Source organism: Mustela erminea, chromosome 5, assembly GCF_009829155.1.
Source record: "Mustela erminea isolate mMusErm1 chromosome 5, mMusErm1.Pri, whole genome shotgun sequence".
Lineage (NCBI taxonomy): Eukaryota > Metazoa > Chordata > Mammalia > Carnivora > Mustelidae > Mustela > Mustela erminea.
In genome coordinates, this window is record NC_045618.1 from 121,142,213 (window position 1) to 121,166,038 (window position 23,826).

Consider the following 23,826-nt stretch of genomic DNA (forward strand, 5'->3'; position numbering starts at 1 on the left):
CTGGTAAGCACTTTCTACTGTAAATTAAGTGTCATGTGCATCCTTAAATTTAGATATTTAAACACATACAAAATACTATGCTGGAAAGATGCAAAGAAATACCAAACAGGAACTGCATTTTTGGCAGACTCACAATTGTACATTTGGCCATCAGTGAAACCCCTCTACCCACAGTAGGGCCCCGGGGGTGGGGGGGCTGCAGTGGGTGGTAGTCAGTGGATTACAACTCTTTTCTCCCTGGTCAGAAACCAACTTGCCTCTTCTTATGACAACTTCTAACTCTTCAACACCTTAACATTCAGCTTTTGTATTCCGGAATAATTTCCCCAACACACAGTGACAGTTGTTTCCAAGTGATGAACACATCCCTGAATCCATTATGACCTCCTCTGATGTTTCTGCTAGGACTTCAGCTGGTGCTCTGCCATTACGGCGGGAGCTGAACCCAGTGTCCTGGGTGGCATGTGGCAGTGTGTGATCTAAGGCATGTAAGTCAGGGACTGGGAGTCCACAGGGGCTTTCCCTCGTGTTGCTCAGCTTAAGCAGAAGGAGAGGAATGAGGACTTAACGTGCCATGGGTTTCATGCTAGAAACATTTGGATTTACATTCTGTTATTTCAGCTGTCAAGTTCCTGCAGTGGATAAAGATGTTTGCAGTCACTCCATGAGACGTCTCTGTGCAGGATCAGATTTTTTTGTGGATTTAGAGAAAACAACAGTGACAGAAGTTCAGCAAATATTTTTATCACCCTAACTGGATGTCGACAATCAGTAAGAGGTAGAGGAGGAGTCCTGCACACAAATTTTGCCTGTTTCTAAACACTCTGTTTTGCACTGTTTGGCAGTTCATGGGTAGGACAAGAAAAGGAAGTTAATTCCTTTCTTTCCTGGTATTGTGCCCCAGGAGAAAAATCTCCTTCTATAAGGAGATTTTAAAATTATAAAATTTTAAATTTATATTATTTATGGTTTTTATAATTTAGATTACAAAAATCTCTGCATAAACACATGAGGACTTGTCAGCTGTTGGATCGGAAATATGTTTTTTCATAACTAGATTTTATTTTTTTATTTATTAAAATGTATTTATTATTATTATTATTAATTATTGAGGCAGAGGGACAGAGGGAAAGGGAGAGAGAGAGAATCCTAAGTAGGCTCCACCCCTAGCAAAGAGCCCAACCTGGGCTTGATCTCACAACCCTGAGATCATGACCTGAGCCAAAATGAAGACTCAGAGACTTAACCGACTGAACCACCAAGGCACCTCACATAATTAGATTTTAAAGCCAAAATTTAAAAGCATTATTTTCTGCAGTTGATCAGTATGCTGTTCAGGCTACTACTGAGGACTCTTACATTAAAGAGAATATTAAAAGTTGTAGTAATTGCACCTATAGTCCCACTTTTCATCCTTCTCTGGATATACCTCTTTTGCCATGTGAGTTTGCCTTTTCCATCCTTGGAGAGGCAGAGGTGGTTTCTCTGTCCCATGTGATTTGCCAGGAGAATGAGGCAGGGGTGATGGTGTGGCATTCTGAGCCAAGGCTTCCCAAAGCATTTGCATATTTGTTCTTTTCTTCTGTCCCTGTGTTGCCCTGTGGAACCTCCAGCCTCCCTACAGATATATGAGTCAATGCCTGAAGACACAGGAGTGAGAGGAGTGAGTGAAGCTGAGTCCCCACATAGGTCAGCAGACTTCCCACTGATCTCCAGACACAGGAGACATAATAGTGAATTTATTGTTTTAAATCCTGTTTTGTACTTTATTAGGCAGCATGTTTATGGCAACAGCTCATTGACACTAGAGTGTTAACAATTAACAAACATTTGATAGATAGTTGCAAAATGAATGAACGAACAAAACCACGTGCAGAATATTTCTCTGCGTATATTTTACACAAATGTGTATATAGACAAAAGCAAAATAATAAACAAACACACACCACAATGTTTGTTTTCACCTGTCTGCAGGTAGACCCTTTGTGTTTTAGCTCTCCCAGTTCTCCATTAAAAGGTGATTTGAGATTAATTGGCTGGTTGCCAAGCTTACCCAGTGTGAGAGGCAAATCTTCCTCACACCATGGCTGTCCAGTTTTGTTGTCCCACTGAGTATGATTTCAATAACTGTGTAATTCATTTTCATTTATTTTGTCATTCACCAACTAGCTTTCCAAGCTACTATGTAAAATAAGTAGTTTGCAGAGAAAAGGACAGTGATATTGACATGCCTTTCCACACAGAAAGGAAATACATGAAATTTTTAAAGTTTCCTTGTTGCTATTGCCACTTTAAAAAAACACAATGTCTATTATAGGCAACTTTAAAACTGTGCTGCAGAAAATGATCAGAAAAATTTTCTTCTGCATTAGCACTGTAATTGCACTTAAGGAGAATATAGAAGGATTAATTAATTTCACTGCTCAATGGGAGTTTGATTCTGGCTTTAAAAGCTAAAATTGGAAGTAAAATCCTGAGTTGATAATGGCATTTGAGTTTTCTAATCAATTACTGTCTCTTAACCTACTCAGCACAGTGGTTCCAAAGAATGAAAAGAGAAGACATACCTTCCAGAAGTGAAATGAAATGATAGTTGATAAGTTACTGTAACCAAGCATCTTATTCCTAAAACATTTTAGTTTTTAAAAAATTTATTTTGGAGTGCTCAAAGCATTTTAATATATATCATATTATAATTATATATTATACATATATTATATTATGTATATTTTTGTGTATTAGATATATTATGTGTATATGTGTAACATATATCTCTGTATGCATGTATATATATAATTTATATATAACATATATATTTGTGGGCCAGTTTTTGGTCATCAGACTGGATATAATTCTAACTTGGTACAAATTACAATTCCCAGTGAGTGTTTAGAAAGCCCCAAGACTGTGGTTTTGAGATTAGCTAGGACGTGGCCTGATGACCTTTACTCCCACTAAGATAGTGGGAACAACTAGTGAACCACTAGCTCCTTCCCATATGTACATATTTTTAATAGAAAAAAAGCATGTCAAGGGAACTAGAATTTGAGGAGAACATGCCCTGGGCCATTAAACAATTGCCCATTTTGAGCTTCTAGGATTTAACAGAAAAAATATTTGGAGTATTGTTCATGCCAACCAAGTTTCAGACTTTCTTCCTCCAGGTCCTTGTAAGATTCTAAGTGCCTTATTATGTAAGACCCAAAACAATCTGGGTTTCCTATCAATGACAGAGTTATTTTATGCATAAATATATATACTTTGTTAAATCTATAAAAATAACAATATCAGAAAACTATATCTTAGGGGAACATCAGGGATAGGAAAATTTTCTTAGTCTTGTTCTGACATATGTACCTGTAACTGCTGTCTTCGGTTGTAGGGTTGGTAGAGGAAAAAATTCAAGTCATCATTGATAGAATGACCCCATTGATTGCATGATTGATTTGACCAATAACAGAATGATTTGATCAACAAATAGATATGTAAATCATTTCATTTCTAGGAAAGTTTTGAATGCTAAGAACTATTCCAAAGACTGCTTATGAGTGTACGTTGTTTCCCTGGTGAATTTAGAGCAATTTTAACAAAACACAAACTTGTATAGTGATAGTGCATATTTTGAGGGCTTTAAAAAAATAATCTTTCTTATGTGATTATTTAGGTAATTTTTCCCTTTATTTATAGGATGCTTTCATGTACATCTGAATGTTATATGCACATCTGTATGTGTGCATGTGTATATGTGCTGGGAAATATGAGTAAGAATTTAACCCATTTCGTTTTCAAAAAACACTAAAGAGGCAGACTCATCTCAAGTTTTAGATTTCTAGCATAAATACATTTTATAGACAATGTATTGCTTTTAGGAAGTAGAATGGATAATCTTCTTTGGGGATTACTTATTGATTTTCTTTAGTTTTTAACAACATACAGTATTGTTATTGCTTACTTTTAAGCAAATCTAAATCAATAGTAGGTTATACAAGCACACGGTATATAAATATAAATATATATATATATATATATATATATATATATATATCTCGATAGATAGAAGCATAACCCAGAACACATGCCATAGTCATAATGAGAACTTGTAGAAATGCTCACTTCAGATGATCCTTATTAATCGTTGCAGCAGAGATGTGAAGAAACAGAATGAGCCTACATTTCATCCTTAAGACTCAATTCTTTGGATAACTTATTTGTACTCCAACTTTGAAGTGGGTTAACCTAAAAGTGACTGTATTTTTAATCTGTGTTTTATAATGGATAAGGGTCATGGTCAAATTTTAAGATGGAGAATTAATAATGTTAATTATGAATCCTGACTCTGATATTGACTGATTTCTTTTTGAAGGTTATTTGATCTAACTTTTGAAGTTAAAAATAGAAATATGCGTGTTTTTACCCACATTATGGTATATAATCTATGTCAAACAAGACAAAAATGCCTTGGGAACATGATATATATTGGAACAAAAATGTCTACTATTTAAGTGCTTTTAGAGTATTTTTACTGATTTGGACAGAAATAGAATAGTTCCTAATGAACAGAAATATGCGACCATTATTTGCTGGCTTTTCTTCCCTTTTATGTTTATGTGCATTTCATTTCTTTAAAGTTCCGTGAGACTTTGATCTTCACTCTCCTCAATGACTTCTATGCACTGTAAAGGATGCTCTTTGTGAAGTATGAAATTCGTGGCTTATCTGTGTAAAAAGTGAAAATGAAAGACTGTTATATATCCTTAATGTTGGTTTAATTTTTAAGTGATGAAATACAGGTTTTGTCTACAAGTGGTACGTCTTTTTGTACATTTCACACTTGTTACCTTTATGCTACAGCAAAGTGAGCAGAACGTGTATTAGTTTTTCTAATGAAAGAAAAAAATGAATCTCAGCGATAGTAAGTCCAAAACCTGTATGATTCTTAGGTCTCTGGCAAAGTTTACAGGTGGTATTAGGATTCCTAATTTTGTCTGCTTTGCACCATCACACATTTATTTGGCAGCTAATGAGAATCTGTGTCAGTGGTGATCTTTTATAAAGGTGACTAGGCTGAGGTCCTAATAAACCAGCTGAGGGAGCAGACATGAGAAAGACGTATAAACAGATAACAAGGGTGCCCAGGTGGCTCAGTCATTAATCGTCTGCCTTTGGCGCGTCGGGAAGTCTGCTTCTCCCTCTCCCACTCCCCTTGCTTGTGTCCCTTCTCTCGCTGTCTCTCTCTCTCTCTCTCTCTGTCAATTAAATAAATAAATAAAATCTTTAAAAAAAAATCTGTATGAATGAATGCAGTAGACACATAAACTAAATGTTGGTTGAATTGGGGAAAGCTTTACTGGAAGAGTGATTTTTGAGGGGGGTTCTTGGAGAACTCCAGAAGATGGAAACAAACCTTGACTTTTCTTTCCCCCATCCATACATCCAAACTATCGACATATCCTTCAACTCTGTCCCTCGAGTATGTATGAAATCCAAGCCTTTCTCTCCACCTCAAGTCTGCTACTCTAGTCCAGGGCATCACGAATTCTGCCCTGACGGCTTCCAGATGGCTCTCCAGCACTTGCCCTGGTCGTTGTCCTGTGGTTGTTAGTGACGGCTGTTGGCAACAACACTGTGAATGAGGCTACCCACGCCGTGTCATCTTTTGGTGACTTTCCATCACTCTTAGGATAAGGTTCAACCTTCATCGTGCTTACAAGCCCTGCACAATCTGTCTCTGATGCTTTTATATCCTCATGCAGCACCATGTTCTTCCTGGCTTGTTCGCCCCCCAAATTCCTTCGGGTCTCCCAAAGACTGAGACCAAATGTGATGGTCAGTTTTATGTGTCAACTTGAATGGGCCACAGCGTGTACATATTTGGTCAAATATTATTTTGGATGTTTCTGTGAGAATATTTTCTAGATGAGATTAACAATTGAATTGGTAGACTTTCAGTAGGACAGTACCTTCCAGGATGTGGTGGGCCTCATATAATCAGTCAAAGGCCTTAAGAGAACAAAATCTGACTTCCTGTGAACAAGAAAGAATCCTGTCAGCATACTGCCTTCAGAGCTGAGTTGCAACACTGACTCCTTCCTGGATTTCCAGCCTGCTGGCCTACTCTGCTGATTGTGGGCTCACTAAGCCTCCACAATTGTGTGAGCCAATAATTAAAATCTCTCTCTATATATTTCTTTCTCTTTTTATATGTAGATTATAGACATAGACAAAGATAAGATTTGGATATGTATGGGTAGACACATATGTACATACACACACACACACACACACACACACACACACTCTGTTCTGTTTCTGCTTGTCTGAGAACTCTTACACACACCTCAAGGCCTTTGTGTGGTTCTCATCCGGGGAAACCCTTGTATCAAACTCATTCTCATCATTCAGGTTTCAGCTTAAAATGCTTTTATGCAGAACTATTTTCCCTGCCTCTTTAATCACAAGGATTTTTTTTTTTAAAACATTCACCTTATAACACCCTTTGCTTTTGCTTCCTAGTATATGTGATAATTTGTAGTTATATATTTATTTATGTAATTAGGTCTTTCCTACTTGTATTTCACATGATAGCACTGCTTCTCAACCTCTTTATCATCACCCATAAGGACCCTTTGTAGACATTTTTTCTCTAATCACCTGCCACCACAAATATATTATCCCTTTGTATGTACTATATGTATACACAAACAGAGGAAGGTGGGTTTTTTTTGCCCCTAATGACCAATTTTCAGCTGCTAGGGGCTGATATCGCTGGTGCTGGGAAGTATGTGGTACAATGTAAGCCCCACAGTAGGCCATTGCTTTTCCCTTTCCCCCCGTACCCCCACCCCCAATACTGCAGCATAGTAAGCGCTCAATAAAGAAGCCTTGAGTAAACTGAATAAAGGAATTGGCTGCCTGGGAAGAGCATCCAGGAACCAGTACCCTTGGGTACTGCTTCTGTATTTACCACCTGTGGCCTCAGACAAATCTCTTCACCCTCATCTCCTCATTTTAAAAGTGGGAAAAGTAACAGTTCCTAAATCACGGTACACTCTGAGGGTGAGACAAGATAATCCATGCAAAGGGCTTAGTGGAATGCCTAATGTAGTCAGTGCTAAATAATATACAAAGAAAATAGCTACCTTTGCCAGGTGGTATGTGTGTGTGTGATGTCAGGAAAAGCTCCAGTTGAGAAAAATGCTATGATCCACACCATCTCTACCATATTTCCCCTAATTTAGAGCTGACATTATTCAGTTAATAACCCTAAGTAAATACCTGAATTTCCCAAAATGAGTTGCATAGGATGCATACTTGTTCTAAATAGTTCTTTTAAAAAAATATATTATTTTTGAGAGAGAGGGGGAGTGTGTGTGCACCAGCAGGAGGGGAAGAGGGAGAAAAAATTTCAAGCAGACTCCATGCTGAGCCCATCTTGGGGCTCACTCTCAGGATCCCGAGATCATGATCTGAGCCAAAACCAAGAGTCTGATGCTCAGCTGACTGCCCTACCCTGGTGCCCTTCTTCTGAATATTTCTTATGGGGGAGAAATCAATGTTTTGGAGACTAAGAGGGCAGTTCAGTGAGATGTGGAAGGAACTCTCATCACTGATCCCCAGATAGTCACTCAAAGGTGCTCTTTCTCAGTTTTCCCTTCTGAAAAACAGTGATGGTCGTGGTTTCTGTCTTCCTGATTTATTTTGAGGCTTACAAAAGGATGAAATTAAGGTCTCTTTGTAAAAGTAAAGTATGCTTGTGTTTTTGAGAACAAGACTACTCCATATCTGGTTGCTTGGTATGTACCAGCTTTGTGCTAACCTGATGGAGAAGCATTTGTTTAATTAATCTTCACCGTAGCCTGTCAGGAAGGTGTTATCATTTTATACTTGAGGAAACTGAGGCTGGGGAAAATTTAGTTACTTGCTCACAACCACATTGCCAGCAAAAGATAAGATCAAGATTCTTTCCTGGAGAGAGGTGCTTGCCAGGGCCCACCTTAAAAATCACTATGATTTATGAATCGCTACGATTCTAACAATCACTGAGATGTTACAGGCATTTTGCTAACTGCTTTACCTTCATTTTGAAATTTAACTCATATAACCATTTTATGATTTGGGTGTTCTTAGTAATTTCTTTATAACAGATGAAGAAATTGAGACAGAAATGTGACAGTTAATTTTCTGTGTCAACCTGACTAGATGATTCGGTGCCCTGACATTCTGTCAAACATTCTTTCAGAAGTTTCCTGAAGGGAGGGTATTTTTGCATGAGATTAACATTTAAATAGTTGGATCTAATAAAGCAAATCTCTGCTCCCCAAGGTGGGCCTTGTCCAATCAGCTGATGGCTTGACTAGGGCAAAAAGGCCAACCCTCCCTAGAGTGGGATGGAATTCCTCTTGCATGACTGCCTTCATACTGAGACGTAAACTTTTTCCTGACTTTAGACTTGAACTGACACATAGGTCTTTCTGAGTGTGAAGCCTCTGGGTTTCCTTTGGGTCTCTGGGTCTCATGTCTTCAGACCAGGACTGAAGGCACACATCTGTCCTTCTTGTGTTTTGTGCTTTCTTGTGTTTTGTGCTTTCTTGTGTTTTGTGCTTCTTGATCTTGTGCTTTCTGACTCACCCTGCAGTTCTGAGTCTGGTCAGCCTCCATCACCGCATCAGCCAATTCCTTATAATAAATCATTTTTGTATATGGAAATCTCTCTCTCTCTCTCTGCGTATACACACACACACACACACACACACACACATAAATATATCATATATATAAGATTAAAAATCAGATGAAGATAAGAAAGAGGGAAATAATTCTGACTCCCTAAAGAAATATATTTCTCTTTTATATAACACCCTAAATAATAAAAAATTAGGTCATGTGTTTAGTATAATATGTTTATGTGTGTGTGTGTGCATACACATATATACACAGACTTACAAATATGGGCACATATGTATATATAGAACATCATTATGTGTGATTACATATACATACACACACACACACACGCACACATAGATTGGTCTATATAAAAACACATGTGTTTATATGTATGTATAGAACAAAAATACAATGTTTTCCAAAATTTTTACTCTTCTTTTACATATATTAAAACAGGAATGATATACTTGGCAAACAAAGATAGCAAGTCTAGTTACATGATATTTATGTTTTATCTCATTCCCTGTAAGGGGAAAGTCAGCTGGTTATTGCTTCTTTTCAGTGTGTGCTCTCAGAGAGCTCATCCTTTGAAATAAAGAAAAAAAAAAAAAACCCACAGTCAGACAAGTTTGGCATTAATGGCAAGGAGATAGTGCTCTGCTCATACATTACCTTGTTTACAGGAGCTCCAGCACTAGATTTTATCTGTCAAGAAAGCAAAGATGCAAAGAGAAAAAATGGTTCACTATTAAACTGAGAGGTTCAAATCAGTAGTGTGGTATCATGGAATAACTGGCCCTTCAATGTATTGTCAGAAGAATGCTTTAACTTGTTAATACTGTCAACTGCCTTGACAATGGCCATCTTTCTTCTCATTTGAATAAAGGGTCATTTGCTCACTATCATAGTTTCTCCAACAGCTTTTAACTAGATAACGTAATTACATATTCCCCATAAAATTAAAAATGGAGAACTGTCAGGGTTTCAGCGGCACACCCTCTGAAAGTAAATTCTTCTTTGCCCTTGTTCTCTTTCTTTCTCTCTTTTCCTTCCTTCCTTCCTTCCTTCCTTCCTTCCTTCCTTCCTTCCTTCCTTTCCCTTCCCTTCCCCTCCCTCCCCTCCCCTCCCTTCCCCTCCATTTTCCTTTCCTTTCCTTTCTTCTCCTCTCCTCTCCTTTCCATCCCTTCCCTGCCCTCCCCTCCCCTGCCCTCCCCTTCCCTCCCCATCCCTTCCCTTCTTTCCCATTCTCAGATGGAACTTCTCGTTGGGTGGTGCAGATCTACATTGATGGGGGGAGGCATCTTTCAAATGAGCCATTAATGGTCAGTTTCTCCTCTGACATGACAACTTGGGTTTTCTTCCATCTCACAGGGTGATAAAATGGGAAGAGGGTAAAGTAGATACTTTTGAAATATGTCTGTCACATCAGAGAAGACCAGTCAACTTTTTAAGACCTCAGGCTGGTTCTTCTACGAGGAAGAAAAGAACTAGTAAATAGTTACTTCCAGAGTTTATTGAGAGCCTGTAAGAAAGTTCTTTTCAAGAGTGTGCCTTTTTGATTTGTAATTTCCATGGCTGGGTCAAATGCATTTAAGATCATTTACTCCATGCGGGGCTTAGGTGGCTCAGTGAGTTAAAGCCTCTGCCTTCATCTTAGGTCATGATCTCAGGGTCCTGGGATCGAGCCCCGTATCAGGCTCTCTGCTCAGCAGGGAGCCTGCTTCCCCCTCTCTCTGTCTGACTCTCTGCCTACTTGTGATCTCTGTCAAATAAATGAACATAATCTTTAATAAAAAAAAATAATTTACTCTATCTATCAGGGTACCTGGCTGGTTCAGTGGGTGGAGCATGCAACTCTTGACCTTGGGATTGTGAGTTCAAGCCCCACATTGGGTGTAGAGATAACTTAAACAGAAAACCTTTTTATTTTTTTTTTTAAGATTTTATTTATTTATTTGACAGAAGAGATCACAAGTAGGCAGAGAGGCAGGCAGAGACAGAGGAGGAAGCAGGCTCTCCACAGAGCAAAGAGGCCCATGTGGGGCTCGATCCCAGGATCCTGAGATCATGACCTGGGCCGAAGGCAGAGGTTTAACCCACTGAGCCACCCAGGCGCCCCCAGAAAACCTTTTTAAAAAGATTATTTACTCTATTGTAAATAATTTATACTTTCAGTAATCAAAGTAAAGTTTTCTCTTGTATTCTCTAATCTGAAATTGTTGAGTGGAAAAATGCAAAATAACATCGTTATTTACTTATACACTAATGATGCTTGACAATCTTTTAGAATCCCTAAAGCTGGGCTCTAAGATAGTAAGTCTTATCTAAAATGCAAGATGAAATAGAATGACGATGGGGAGAAAAAAGATCAATTCTCCAGACATGAAGTGACATGTTGGCATGAAGTTGGTACAGGTAATCTGAGATCTTCAGCAAGCACAGCTGCAGATTTCTTCCTACCGGGTGGAGCAAGATTAGGGTCTCTCTACCTCCCTGGCAAGCCTGGTACCTAGTCCTCTTTGGCTGTAGTCCCACTTGATTACAAAGAACATTTATAAAAATGGTAAATGTTGCCTTAAATTTTGCGCTATGAATTTTTACTCTTGCTTATTTTCATTTTTTTTTCTTTCTTTTTCTTTTTTTTTTTTAAAGAAAGAACACACACATGTGGGCAGGGGGATGCACAGAGGGAGAAGAAGGGGGAAAGAGAATCTTAAGTAGGCTCCACACCCAGGGCAGAGCCCAGCTTGGGGCTCAACTCCTGTCCCTGAGATCATGACCTGAGCCGATATCAAGAGTAAGATACTTAACCAACTGAGGTACCCCGGTGCCCCTGTCTTTTTCTAAATGAGCACTGGCCTTCAGTACCTCCATCAGTCTCTACTCAGTCCATTCTTGAGGTTGAGATGAAAGGTAATAGTTCTTTCAAAACTACTAGAGAATTCCTGATTCCTACTTCTCTTGGCTGTGGGGCACCTGGGTAGCTCAGTGGGTTAAAGCCTCTGCCTTTGGCTCAGGTCATTATCCCAGGGTCCTGGGATCCAACCCTACATCAGGCTCTCTGCTCAGTGGGGAGCCTACTTCCCCTCCTCTCTCCCTGCCTGCTTCTCTGACTACTTCTGATCTCTGTCTGTCAAATAAATAAATAAAATCTTTTTTTCAAAAAACAAAAAACAACCTACTTCTCTTGGCTGTTTTCAATATCTGTCTTAAGGGACATGCTCAGACCATTCTATTCTCTTACTAGTGCTGGTTAGACCTCAGATTTCAATTGACAATGCCAGAATAGTGAAAGAAAAGTAGACATCAATTGGCAATTGTATTAAGTACAAAATTATATGCTAGACATGCATATGTACATTATACACATGCACATATAAGGCAGGTGTGTGTTCAGTTGCGTAACAGACACCGTACTAAGCACCTATTCAATGGATTCAATGGATTCTAAGAGGGGGGGGTTAATGAGTTAACATCTGAAAAGCACTTTGTGTGATACCTAGCCACAGTAGTGCTTATTACTGTTATAGAACAGAAAATGAAAACCTTAAGAGGTTAAATAACTTGCCATAGCTGGTGGCTGTGTCACACAGCTATTAATTGTTCAGATCCAGATATTTTGACTCTATCACATTTATTCTACAATAAAATGTTTATTATACTTTGAGAAAAACAAGCACACTCCTAAGCATACATCAGTAGTGGGTGTGGGGGTTCTTTTAAGTAATTATACTAATATATTCATTCTAGATCTACATTTATACATTTTCTAATTTAATTCTTGGTTAGCCAGTGATCAGGTTTAGGAGAAGTAGATAGATGGTCCCTGATGGATCTGCCAGCTGGGCCTGTACTAATCTTTGTGAAATGGAACACAGGGTGATCTGAGTACTTTGAACTGATGCTTAGGAGATAGGTTCAAATAAGGGACACAGAGGAAAGAAAAAGTGGTGAAGGAACAAAGGAACAACATGGTGAGGTGGGATCTTTTTTTTTTTTTTTTTTTTAAGCTTCAGAGGTAGAATTTAGTGATTCACCAGTTGCACATAACACCCAGTGTTCATTAATGACATCTAAAGTCCTCCTTCATGCCCATCACCCGATTAGCCCTTCCTCCTACCACCTCTCCTCCAGCAACCCTCAGTGGGTTCCCTACAGTTAAGAGTCTCTTAGGGTTTGCCTCCTTCTCTGTGTGTTATTCTATTTTTCCTTCCCTTCCCCAATGTTCATCTGCTTTGTTTCTTGAATTTCACATATGAGTGAAATCATATGACATTGGTCTTTCTATCATTGACTTATTTAGCTTAGCATACCCTCTAGTTCCACCCACATCATTCCAAATGGCAAGATTTCATTCTTTTTGATGGTTGAATAATATTCCACTGTATATATAAACTACACCTTCTTTATTCATTCATCTGTCAATTGACATCTGGACTCTTTCCATATTTGGGGTATTGTGGACATTGTTGCTATAAACAATGGGTACATGTGACCCTTTGAATCACGGTATTCCTTGGATAAATACCTGGTAGTGTTGTTGTTGGGTTGTAGGGTAGCTCTATTTTCAACTTTCTGAGGAACTTCCATACTGTTTTCCAGGGTGGCTGCAGCAGTTTGCGTTCTGAGGTGGGACCTGGTAGTGCTTAAGAGCATGTGTGCCATCTTGCATCAGACTGGTAAAGTTCAAATCCTACCTCTGTCACTTTCTAGCTTTGTGATCTTTGTCATCTTATTCAACCTCTCTGAGCTTTGGTTTCCTCACCTATAGAATGAAGAGAATAATAACATTTACCTCATAGGTTTATTAGAAAGATTCAGTAAGTTACTAGACTTAGAACACTTGCCTGATGCACAGTAGACATCAATTTAATGATAACATATGCTGTTGATGTTTCCAGTATTTGTGAAGTTTTAGAATATATCGTGGGGGAGGGTTAGCATCAAATCACCATGTAAAATGTGTGTGATGATATAGTAGCTTTTGATTTTAAGGGGGTACATAAATGGGGGTGGGCAATGGGAATGGAAAACCAGCCAGCTGAAAATGAAACATCATTAGCTACATGCATGTCTGGGAAGGGTGTCTGTGCAGTCATGAACTCCAGGAGCTGCTCCAGCTGAAAAGCACAGTGAAAGCGGTGATGCTCCAGGGCACCAGGACTGTGAGTGACCAAAGGGCCTGGTACGTACCCATTCACAGGGAAGGAAATCACACTTGCCAACATCCTCTCTCTTGAGACAGTCTTACAAGGAGCACTACTGCTTATCTGGGAGTTATCACATACCTAAGATTTGCTCTCAAAACTCCCTTGGGTCTATTGGTAGTTAGAGATAGAATCTTGCATCTTAACTCTGAATCTTATCAGTTTCCAAGGTAGTGAAGCTTAACTTTATTTACAAATATTTAAAACTGATTGATAATTAATTTGAGTGCCTTTCCTTGAAAGTTTGAATTAATGCAGTAGTGCCCAATTGTGTAATTTATGTCAGAATCAGAATGAAGTATATGAAACATTTCTTGGGAAGTTTTGTAGAAATGCTTATCTCATGGCTTGACCCCATCCTAATGAATACAAACTCCCAGAGGGGAAGGTCTGAACTTGTGTATTCTAAAAGAACTCTGTGCGTGATTTGATGCCACAGTGCCTCCACTGCTACATTGCCTTGACATTTTATTCCTTTTAGAAAGACCCAGGTGAAGACAATCTGGTAAGCCTCAATTGAGTTTGAACAACTTCTTCAATTTTTTAGTGCCAGAAGATTGAGTCTTCTTGAGTTGGCTAGAAGCAAGACAATTTATGAGGAGCTGGATTCTATTGTTCTGATTTATTTGTGCCATTATGGAGACTTGGTCTTTGGGATGAATGTCTGACCTCGGGTGACTGCCAAGGGCTTTGGAAAGTGAGAGAAAGTTTCCATGGAGCTGTAGGAACCATGAGCCAGAGGCCAAAATTTACTCTTCTTTAAGCAGCTTCTCCATTCCAAGCAGGGTGACACTCTGGCAAGACACTAATCTTTGAGTGTCTGTTTCAATATTTTTGCATTGGGACAAAACCTACTGCAGAGAGGTTGTTGTAAGGATTAAATGAGGGAAAATATAGGATGCACATAGCTTGGGTTATTGGTGACAAACAATATTAGTATTCTTGCTTTTTCACCTGCTACCTCTTTTTCCTCCTGTAGCATCTGTTCATTATTAAACATAGTATCTAGCAGTCACTTAACCTGCTTAACTAAATCACAGTAGTTCTCAAGTGCCAAAGCAGTTCCCATCATCAGTATAGAGTTTGCGTTTTGTGTTCTGGTGGCCCCCACAATTCACTTGGGTTATTTTCTATCTCTCAGCAGTATAGAAACTGGTTGTTTGAAACTATACAAATGTTGCAAGTAGGACTTCGTATAAATCTGTGCAAATTCCTGAATTCACTTCTTCATGGTTTCCCTGTATTTTTGAAGGTTGTTTAAGTCTTGTCAATCCCTGCTGTCAGACCCTTGCTAGCATCCAAGAGAAGTCATTGAGAGTATTTCCTTACTTTTATAGCTATCAAGAAGACTTGCATGATAGAGCGAGAAATGGGATGTCACGTTGTGGCTGCTCTCCATTTGCCTCTTATCCATAGTCTTCCTGCTCACCCTCTTCACACAGTATGTGTTCCCCACACCAGCCTTGCCCTCAGTTCACCCTGGAGCCCCTGGGAGATAGAGTCCAACATCCTTGGTTGTATATCATGATGCACTCATGTTCTTGAAGATGCCAAACCTTGCAATGCTCAAAGGGTGAAAACTGGTAAATACTCCTGAATCAACAGCCTCTTGAACCCTCTTATTTCTACAAATATAAACATAATTTGGAAAGATTATTAGTACCTGTGGGAATTTAGAATCATTGCTAGGAGAACTTTTTGAATGCAAATTCCTGCCCTCTTGATTCTGTCTGGTTTTCTGTTTACTGCTTAGTACACTAAGAAAGCAGACAGATCTTCATAGCTTGAGGGCCAACAAAAGAGTTAGTTTTCTCATTTTTCATGCTGTGGAGAATTGGATAATCAGTGGTACTAAATTGCCACTCCCTACATGCCTCTTTCTGTACCCAAATGACTTTCAAGATTGCATTCCATCATTATTGTTGGCCTTAATTTTGTCCACATGTTTTGTCTTTCCAGGACACAGGTGAACTTTCGTAGAAGAGGAGAGGGTGACTTTTATCCTAAGGAACTAGATTTTTCTTTCTTAAACATTGACATATTTCTCCTAAACTGAAGACACATGAGTTAAGGATATCACAATTTGGTCCCCTTCTCCTCTTTACTGATGCACTCCCCCTCCTTTTTTTCCTATTTTCCTCAGTTATTTAAGCAGATTTATCCCAGTGTGCTGAAGACAAACTCAGATTCTTTAAGTTCAAATTCTGGCCTTTCAACCTATTAGATATATAGCTTGGGGCTCTCTCTCTGATGTGGTTTCCTCGTTGTTAGATGAGGATAACAAGTTTTGCCTATTAAGTGTGGTCAGATGGCTACATGTTCCAACCCATGAACCCCTTTCTTCTAGAGTCATTGAATTCCACATTCCTAGTTAAGCATTTGATGTTCTGGAATACAGACTGCTTTAAGCGTGGCCATATAACTAAATTGTGAATAGTAGAATATAAGGAGAAGCGGTATGTGCAACTTTGGAGATGTTTCTTTAAAGGTAGCAGCCATGTAATTTTCCTTTCTTTCTTCTCTTTTCTGTTGAATACAGGATGGAATGCATGGAATAAACTGGGAACAGCCATGTTGAAGCTTGATGTAAAGAGGTCGTGGTAGAGACACAGTGCTCCACGGTGTCAGGACCCAAGCCCTTTCCGTATTGTTGCTCCGCCATATATGGCCATCCCATTATTATATTTTATTTCTGTTGTCATCCTTAATAATTGCTGAAATCAACTTGTTATTTTTTGTTTGCTTTTAAATTCTTACCTCACTAGAATTTAAGAGAAATCTAACTTGTTTAATCACTGTTCCAAGTACATAGACAGTGGTTGGAACACAACAGGTGTTAAACATGGATGGAAAAAATGAATGACTGAATGAATGACTGAAGCCTCAGTCAGCTTCAGGGGGTTGAAAGTCTAGTGGGGGTCAGTGGCCGTTGCTGGCAGGAAAAAAACAAGTCCTACTGGGTGGCATGGAAGAGCACCAGTGGGTGGTGGTATCCAGTAGAGTGGTGGTGGCCACCATCGGGAGAAGATGGGACAGGCAAGTAGCAGATGAGACAAAGGGCCACAACTGGATATGGGGAAGAAGTGGCACATTAAGTCTAGTGGTAGATTTATTTGTGAACACATTTAAAATATCCCTTAGAATACACATAGTTGGGTGGACAGAGAGAGGGAGCTTTGCATAGGATGCACAATCTGTGTCAGCAGATAATCCATTAAAATTTGAATTATTGTTGCTTTTCTGAGGTCATCTGTACTCACAGGCTGGTGACAAGTGGACACTTCAGTTAGAACCTTCATAATCTATGGCTTTAAAGACAAAGTCAGTTTTGTTTCTGAATGTCTATACCTTGCTGAATGCTAGATCCTTAAAATGCCTCCTTTTCCCCCTTATATCTTGCTCCTATTATCCTTAAAACTTTGCATTCTTCTTCCTCATGCATCTTAGAGGTGGGTCAGAGGTTCATTAAAATTGTCTATTTTATTTGCCTTTGGTTTCTCCAATTCATTAATCTCGGGACTCAGCCTTTTCTTTGCATGTGCCCTTTGCCTTTGTGCTATCTGATTCACGTGAGTCACAGAGATAATTTAAGGGTAATGTATGTTCTGTCTGCCTTGGCTTCAGGTGTCTGAAGTGACCCACGGGGCAGTGGTGTATATACTGTCTCTGTGGGAGGAAAGCAGAGATAAAATGCTCTTTGAGGAATTATAAAGTATAATAAATTATTTTGTGCTTCACATGACTTCCTCTCCATCACTGCTCCAATATCATCATGTGAAGAGTAGGAGAAGAGAGGATGGGAGGGAGCTATAGGCATTTATGAATAATATTATTTAGTTCACTTCAAAAAATGCATAAGAAGTGCTGCCAAAGCTTGAACCGAGAAAAGGAGATACAAAAGGCGGCTGTAGCCACAATGCATTGAAAATTTGGATATTTGGAATAAGTTGCTGACAGAAGAGTCAGGGAAAGAATCTGTTATGGATAAAATGGCAATAGGAGATTGGTTGGCTGTAAAAACATGTAGAATTAGGAAAAAATATTGCTTGAAGGGGATCTGCTTTATTGTTCAATATTATTAGCACATAGATTTTTACAAATTCCTATTACCTAAATATAGGAGAGTGATTGCTCCTTAAAACCCTTAAAAGTGTCTGGCATTGATTTTCTTGATGCCGGTGTGTGTTTGGGATTCTTCATCTTCAATAAATCTGTCTGGAAGTGGGGCCATTGTACTTTTGGATTTTTCTCTTCTGAAAAGTGTTTCTTGACGTCTTGGTGGAGGAGAAAGTAGTATGGTGTTTTGAAAGAAAAAAAAATAAGTCTAGTCTGACTCTTGAATCCAAATTGCCTCAGGCGTTTGTAAAGACTCATGGATTTGTCTGGTGCTAGAAGGAGCAGCAGAGATTATATAAAAACATTCACTTGTGTTTTTTTAGGTGATGAACTTGAAGAGGTCTAGTGATTTAACCCATTATTGTGTGGTTAACTACCTTTTAGGTTCTAAGCTTAGAATGAGACCTCTGCATTTTGAAAGCCCTATTTTTGTTTATTTATTTTTATGTAACTAAGGTGTATAATTTGATGATTTGATATATGTATATGTTGTGAAATAATCATTACAATCAAGCTAATTAGCATATCTGTTACCTCACATAATTATCGTGTGTGTGTGTGTGTGTGTGTGTGTGTGTGTGTATGTGTGTGTGTGTATGTGGTAAGAACACTCAGGATCTATCTTCTTGGCAAATGTCAAATATACAGTACAGTATTGTAACCTATAGTCACCATGCTATAGATTAGATCTCTAAATCTTATTCATCTTGCATAAGTGAAAATTTTCACTCCTTAATCAACATCTCCCCTTTTCCCATCTCCTGAGTTCTGGTAACTCCATTATACTCTCTGTTTTTATGAATTTGATAATTTCAGATTCCAGCGAATGAGATCATACATTATTTGTCTGTGTTTGACTTACTTCATTTAGGGTAAGTGTCCTCCAGATCCATCCATGTATTGCAAATGGTAGAATCTCCTTTTTTTGTAAGGCTGAATAGTATTCTATTGCATGCATATACCACATTTAAATAAATCCATTTACCTATTGATAGACATTTACATTGTTTCTGTATCTTAGCTGATGTAAAAAAAAAAATGCTGCAAAAATATGGGAGTATAAGTATCTCTTTGAGATCTTAACTTCATTCCTTTCAGCAAGTACCCAGAAGGGGGATTGTTGAATCACACATTAGTTCTATTTTTAAATTTTTGGAGAACCTCAATACTGTTTTCAATAATGGCTGTACCAATTTACATTCCCACCAACACTGTACCAGGGCTCTCTATTCTCTACATCCTTGCCAGTGCTTGCTATCTTAAAAAAAAAATAGTGATTCTACACAACTATCATATGATCTCCCTGATATGAGGAAGTGGTGATGCAACATGGGGGCTTAAGTGGGTAGGAGAAGAATCAATGAAACAAGATGGGATTGGGAGGGAGACAAACCATAAGTGACTCTTAATCTCACAAAAGAAACTGAGGGTTGCTGGGGGGAGGGGGGTTGGGAGAAGGGGGTGGGATTATGGACATTGGGGAGGGTATGTGCTTTGGTGAGTGCTGTGAAGTGTGTAAACCTGGCGATTCACAGACCTGTACCCCTGGGGATAAAAATATATGTTTATAAAAAAATAAAAAATTAATTAAAAAAATAGTCATTCTAATAGGTGTGTGGTGGTATCTCATTGTGGTTTTGATTTGCCTCTTCCTGATGACTCATGATCTATATTTTTATATACCTGTTGACCATTTGCATGTTTTCTTCAGAAAAATGTATATTCATGTCCTTTGACTATTTAAAAAATTGGATTATATTTGTTTGTCAGTTTATTGCTATTAAGTAATATGAGTTCCTTATATATTTTGGTTATTAAACTCTTATTAGATATATGGGTTGCAAATATTTTGAATCATTCTGTAGGTTACCTTTTCCTTTTGTTGTTTATTTCCTTTGCAATGCAGAAAAGCATTGGTTTGTTGTAGTATCACTTGAATATTTTTGCTTTTGTTGCCTATACTTTTGGTATCATATCCAAAAAAATTGTTGTCAGGAGACAAGGAGATTTTCTCTATGTTTTCTTCTAGGAACTAGGCTATAAGTCCTTACAGTTAAGTCTTTAAGCATTGTGAGTTTATTTTTGTGAATGTTAAGGGCCGAATTTCATTATTTCACGTACACATATTCAGTTTTCTCAATACCACTTATTGAGGAGACTGCCTTTTCAATGCTCATTGTGTATTTCTGGCACCCTTTGTCAATGATTATTTGACCATATATGTGTTGGTTTATTTCTGGACTCTCTATTCTGTTCTATTGGTCTGTGAGTCTATACCATACTGTTTTCATTACTATAGTTTAGCAATATAATTTGAAATCAGAAAGCATAATGCCTCTAGCCTTGTTCTTTTTTCTCAAGCTTCCCTTGGCTCTTTGGGGTCTTTTGTGGTTCCATATGAATTTTAGAAGTGTCTTTTCTATTTCTGTGAAAAATGTCATTAGAATTTTAATAGGGATTGCATTGAAGCTGTAGATCACTTTGAATAGTATGGACTTTTAGATAATGTTAATTCTTCTTACCCATGAGCATGAAATAACTTTCCATTTATTTGTATCTTCTTCAATTTCTTTCAACAATGTCTTACAGTTTTCAGTGTACAAATCTTTCACCTCATGGGTTAAGTTTAATTCTAGGTTTCATTTTTTCTGGTGCCCTTATCAATGGGATTATTTTCTTAATTTTTTGTAGAATCTTTCACTGTTAGTTGTACAATGGTGTGCACAGCTGTCTTTCTACCTACTCTTTATTTTTTAATTAAGATTTTATTGATTTATTTGACAGACTGAGATCACAAGTAGGCAGAGAGGCAGGCAGAGAGAGAGAGAGAGGGAAGCGGGTTCCCTGCTGAGCAGAAAGCCTGAGGTGGAGCTCAATCCCAGGACCCTGGGACCATGACCTGAGCCAAAGGCAGAGGCTTTAACCCACTAAGCCACCCAGGCACCCCTCTACCTACTCTTATAACTTATATTTTCCACTCAAATGTCTGATTGAAATGGTAAAAAGAGTAAGTGAACATGGAAAACCTTCTCATGTCTATTTTGGTATATAAACCCAGCATCAAAAAATGGTTACAGAGAAATACCCCAGGAAAACTTGATTGGGAAGTCCTAGGCCCCCCTTGAGTTAAGAACATGTTTTTCCTGACATAGCAAGAATTTGTAAATCTCTAGTTATTTTTTGAGATCAAACATGTATCCATGACTTCTAGAGTGTAAACACTTTAAACAGATTACCTTTAAAATAAGACTACTCTGTCTTCTGTAGACTCTGAAGTAACAATAGAATTTTTACAAATGGAATACAATTAACACTCTTTACCTTATATTTTTATTAATTTGTTTTCTGATAAATCAATTGTATATCAGTTGCGGTTGTGTATCCTAATCATCATGAAATCACCATGGTTATTGAGTTCTTACTATAAAAGGGAAAAATAGAACAGAAAAAGCCTTTGTTGAAAACATTTTAAGATGGGCATTTTTATTTCCTCATTGAATAAATGTTTCCAGGTCCTGTGCCAACAACTGAGGATACTTCAATGAATAAGTAAGTTGTGGCTCCTCCTTCACTGAACTTACTATTTCATGTGGATCACAGTCATTGCATTAGTAAAGTAAAGCTATTGTGATGAAAAGGGAAGAATAGTTGAGAACAAAAGATTATGATTTTTTTGTGTATTTTATAGATTAGAAAGCCACAGCTCAGTTAAGCTAAGAACATTGTTCGAGAGATAATTTTGAACTGAGCTCTCTCTCCTCTCCTCATTACTAGCATTTCTACTTTGCCATGTTTGAGTCACTGTCCTAGGGGATGAACATTTAAAGGATTTGAGGCTATGGTCTACAGTTTCAGAAAAATGCAGCATGTATATCAGAAAGAAAATGTTGGTATAGACATAGTCTGAAACAATAAATTATGTTTCAATGTGAATGAAACCATGGGCTGAGATGGTTGAGAAAAAGCTTTGTGGGGGAAATGTAGGTTAGTTGGGTTCTGGAAGACACAAATCTTAGGTGAATGGATAGGACGGAAGATGGGTGAAAAAGCACATTCCACATGCAAGGCTAGAAACTTGCTAGAAATTTGACTGAGCTGTTAGTTCTTTTGGGAGAATGTTGGGAAAGAAGATTGATAATGTATTGGAATCCTTGAGCAGTAAGATAAGAACTGGATTTTATTCTATAATCCAGCAATCAGAAAGTTTCCTCTTTAAAGTATAGGTAATTTTTGAGATTTAAAGACCACACAACTTCCATTGAAACCACTCAGTTTTGCTCTTGTAGAGCAAAAGCAACCATAGACAATAGGCAAATGAATAGGTGAAACTATGTTCCAATAAAACTCTCCTAAAGCCTGCTATCATTGATGGTGATAAATTCAAAGCTTCTAAGCTGTAAATTCACAAATAGCTGCTTGGGGAAACATGATCTGATAGTGTTGTGTCAGGGATGATAAAGACAGGCCTAAGTGACATAAAGAAAATCAAAGATCTTTCCACTGAGGAAGTTCAGAATGTTATGGAGGAAAATATAGGTTGCAAGAAGGGCACAGGTTCTACAAAGGAAAAGGCAAATGAGAAGATACTATGAAGGAAATATTGATAACTTTTGGCAGCTGACCAAATGTGAAGGGTGGGGGAGTCAATAATGTCTCCATTAAGGGAAGTCTAAGCAAGGAAAAATGGCAGAAAGTACTTTCATAGAAAGCAGTTCTGTGACTCCCTATGACTTCCCTAAGAAGTGCTTGTAAATGAACACCACCAGGCTGTGGGAAAGGGAAATATCACTTCTGTAATCAAGATCAAATGACATAGTCTTGGATCCCAGACCAGGTGAAGAACTGAATCTGATATAACCAATTTAAACTAGGACCATCTAAAAAACGAATTGACCCAGGTCAAAGAACAATATTTGAACTTTTGCAGAAGAAAATATCACTATTTCTACCAAAGAACATCCCCAAGTGGGCCCTGCATATTTCCATAAATTAATTTCAATATGTTATAAAACTGCTACCATGATTTACCAAACACATAAGGAAAAAAAAAAACCCACCATTGTTTTCTCAAAAAAGCATGTTTCAGCTTCCAAAGTCTTTGGGTATATGAAATAACCTGTTCATGAAATCTATAAAAACATAAAAATTTTAAGATTTAAATATGCATATTTAAACTTAATACACATAAAGAAATAAATGACCGAAATCTACCAAAAATTCAAGGAAGTTTGCAAAAGAATTAGAACTTTAGACATCAAAAACATAGTTGTTGAGGTTTTATAACTTCAATGAATGATTTAGATTAGAGAGCATTAATGAGTAGAGAAATTATGCAGAATGCAACACAGAAAGATTAGAGAATAAGAAAAAAGGTAAGAAAAAAGAGTTAAAAGTCATGAAGGATAATTTGAGAAAGTTTATAATATTTCAAATCAGATTTCCAGAATGCAAAAATTGGGAATATGGATGAGGCAATAATTGAAGAGCTAATGGTTCAGAAACATGGCATTAGCCACAGAATAAACTAAAGCGAATTCATGCTTACACAATGTGGTGAAATTTCAGAAGACTCAACAGAGAGACTATCATAAAAAAAGAAAATGCTACAGAAAATTCCATTGATAATAGATTCCTCAAAAGCAACAGTGAAAACTAGAAGAATGTGAATGCCTCAGAGTTCTAAGGAAAAAATAACTATTGAGCTCAGATTGTGGACCCAGAAATCTGTCAAGAACAAGGGCACAATATAGAAATTTCTAGTTTGAAGAGGATAAACATGAGAGGTTTATTTACTAGACCTTCGCTAAAGGAAATTTAAAGGATATGCAATAGTAAG

The 23,826-nt window shown here is 37.9% G+C and overlaps 1 long non-coding RNA gene across 2 annotated transcripts; it reads left to right on the forward strand.

Annotated features, from left to right (window-relative positions):
- Positions 1-625: 625 nt before the first annotated feature.
- Positions 626-21,522, forward strand: LOC116590028. 2 transcript variants are annotated; one of them, XR_004285496.1, is made up of 4 exons: positions 626-778; positions 1,614-1,689; positions 9,919-9,989; positions 21,503-21,522. It is a non-coding gene; the product is annotated as an uncharacterized LOC116590028 (long non-coding RNA). The 2 variants fall into 2 exon arrangements; XR_004285495.1 differs by lacking the exon at positions 21,503-21,522 and adding an exon at positions 15,834-15,929.
- The last annotated feature ends 2,304 nt before the right edge of the window (positions 21,523-23,826 follow it).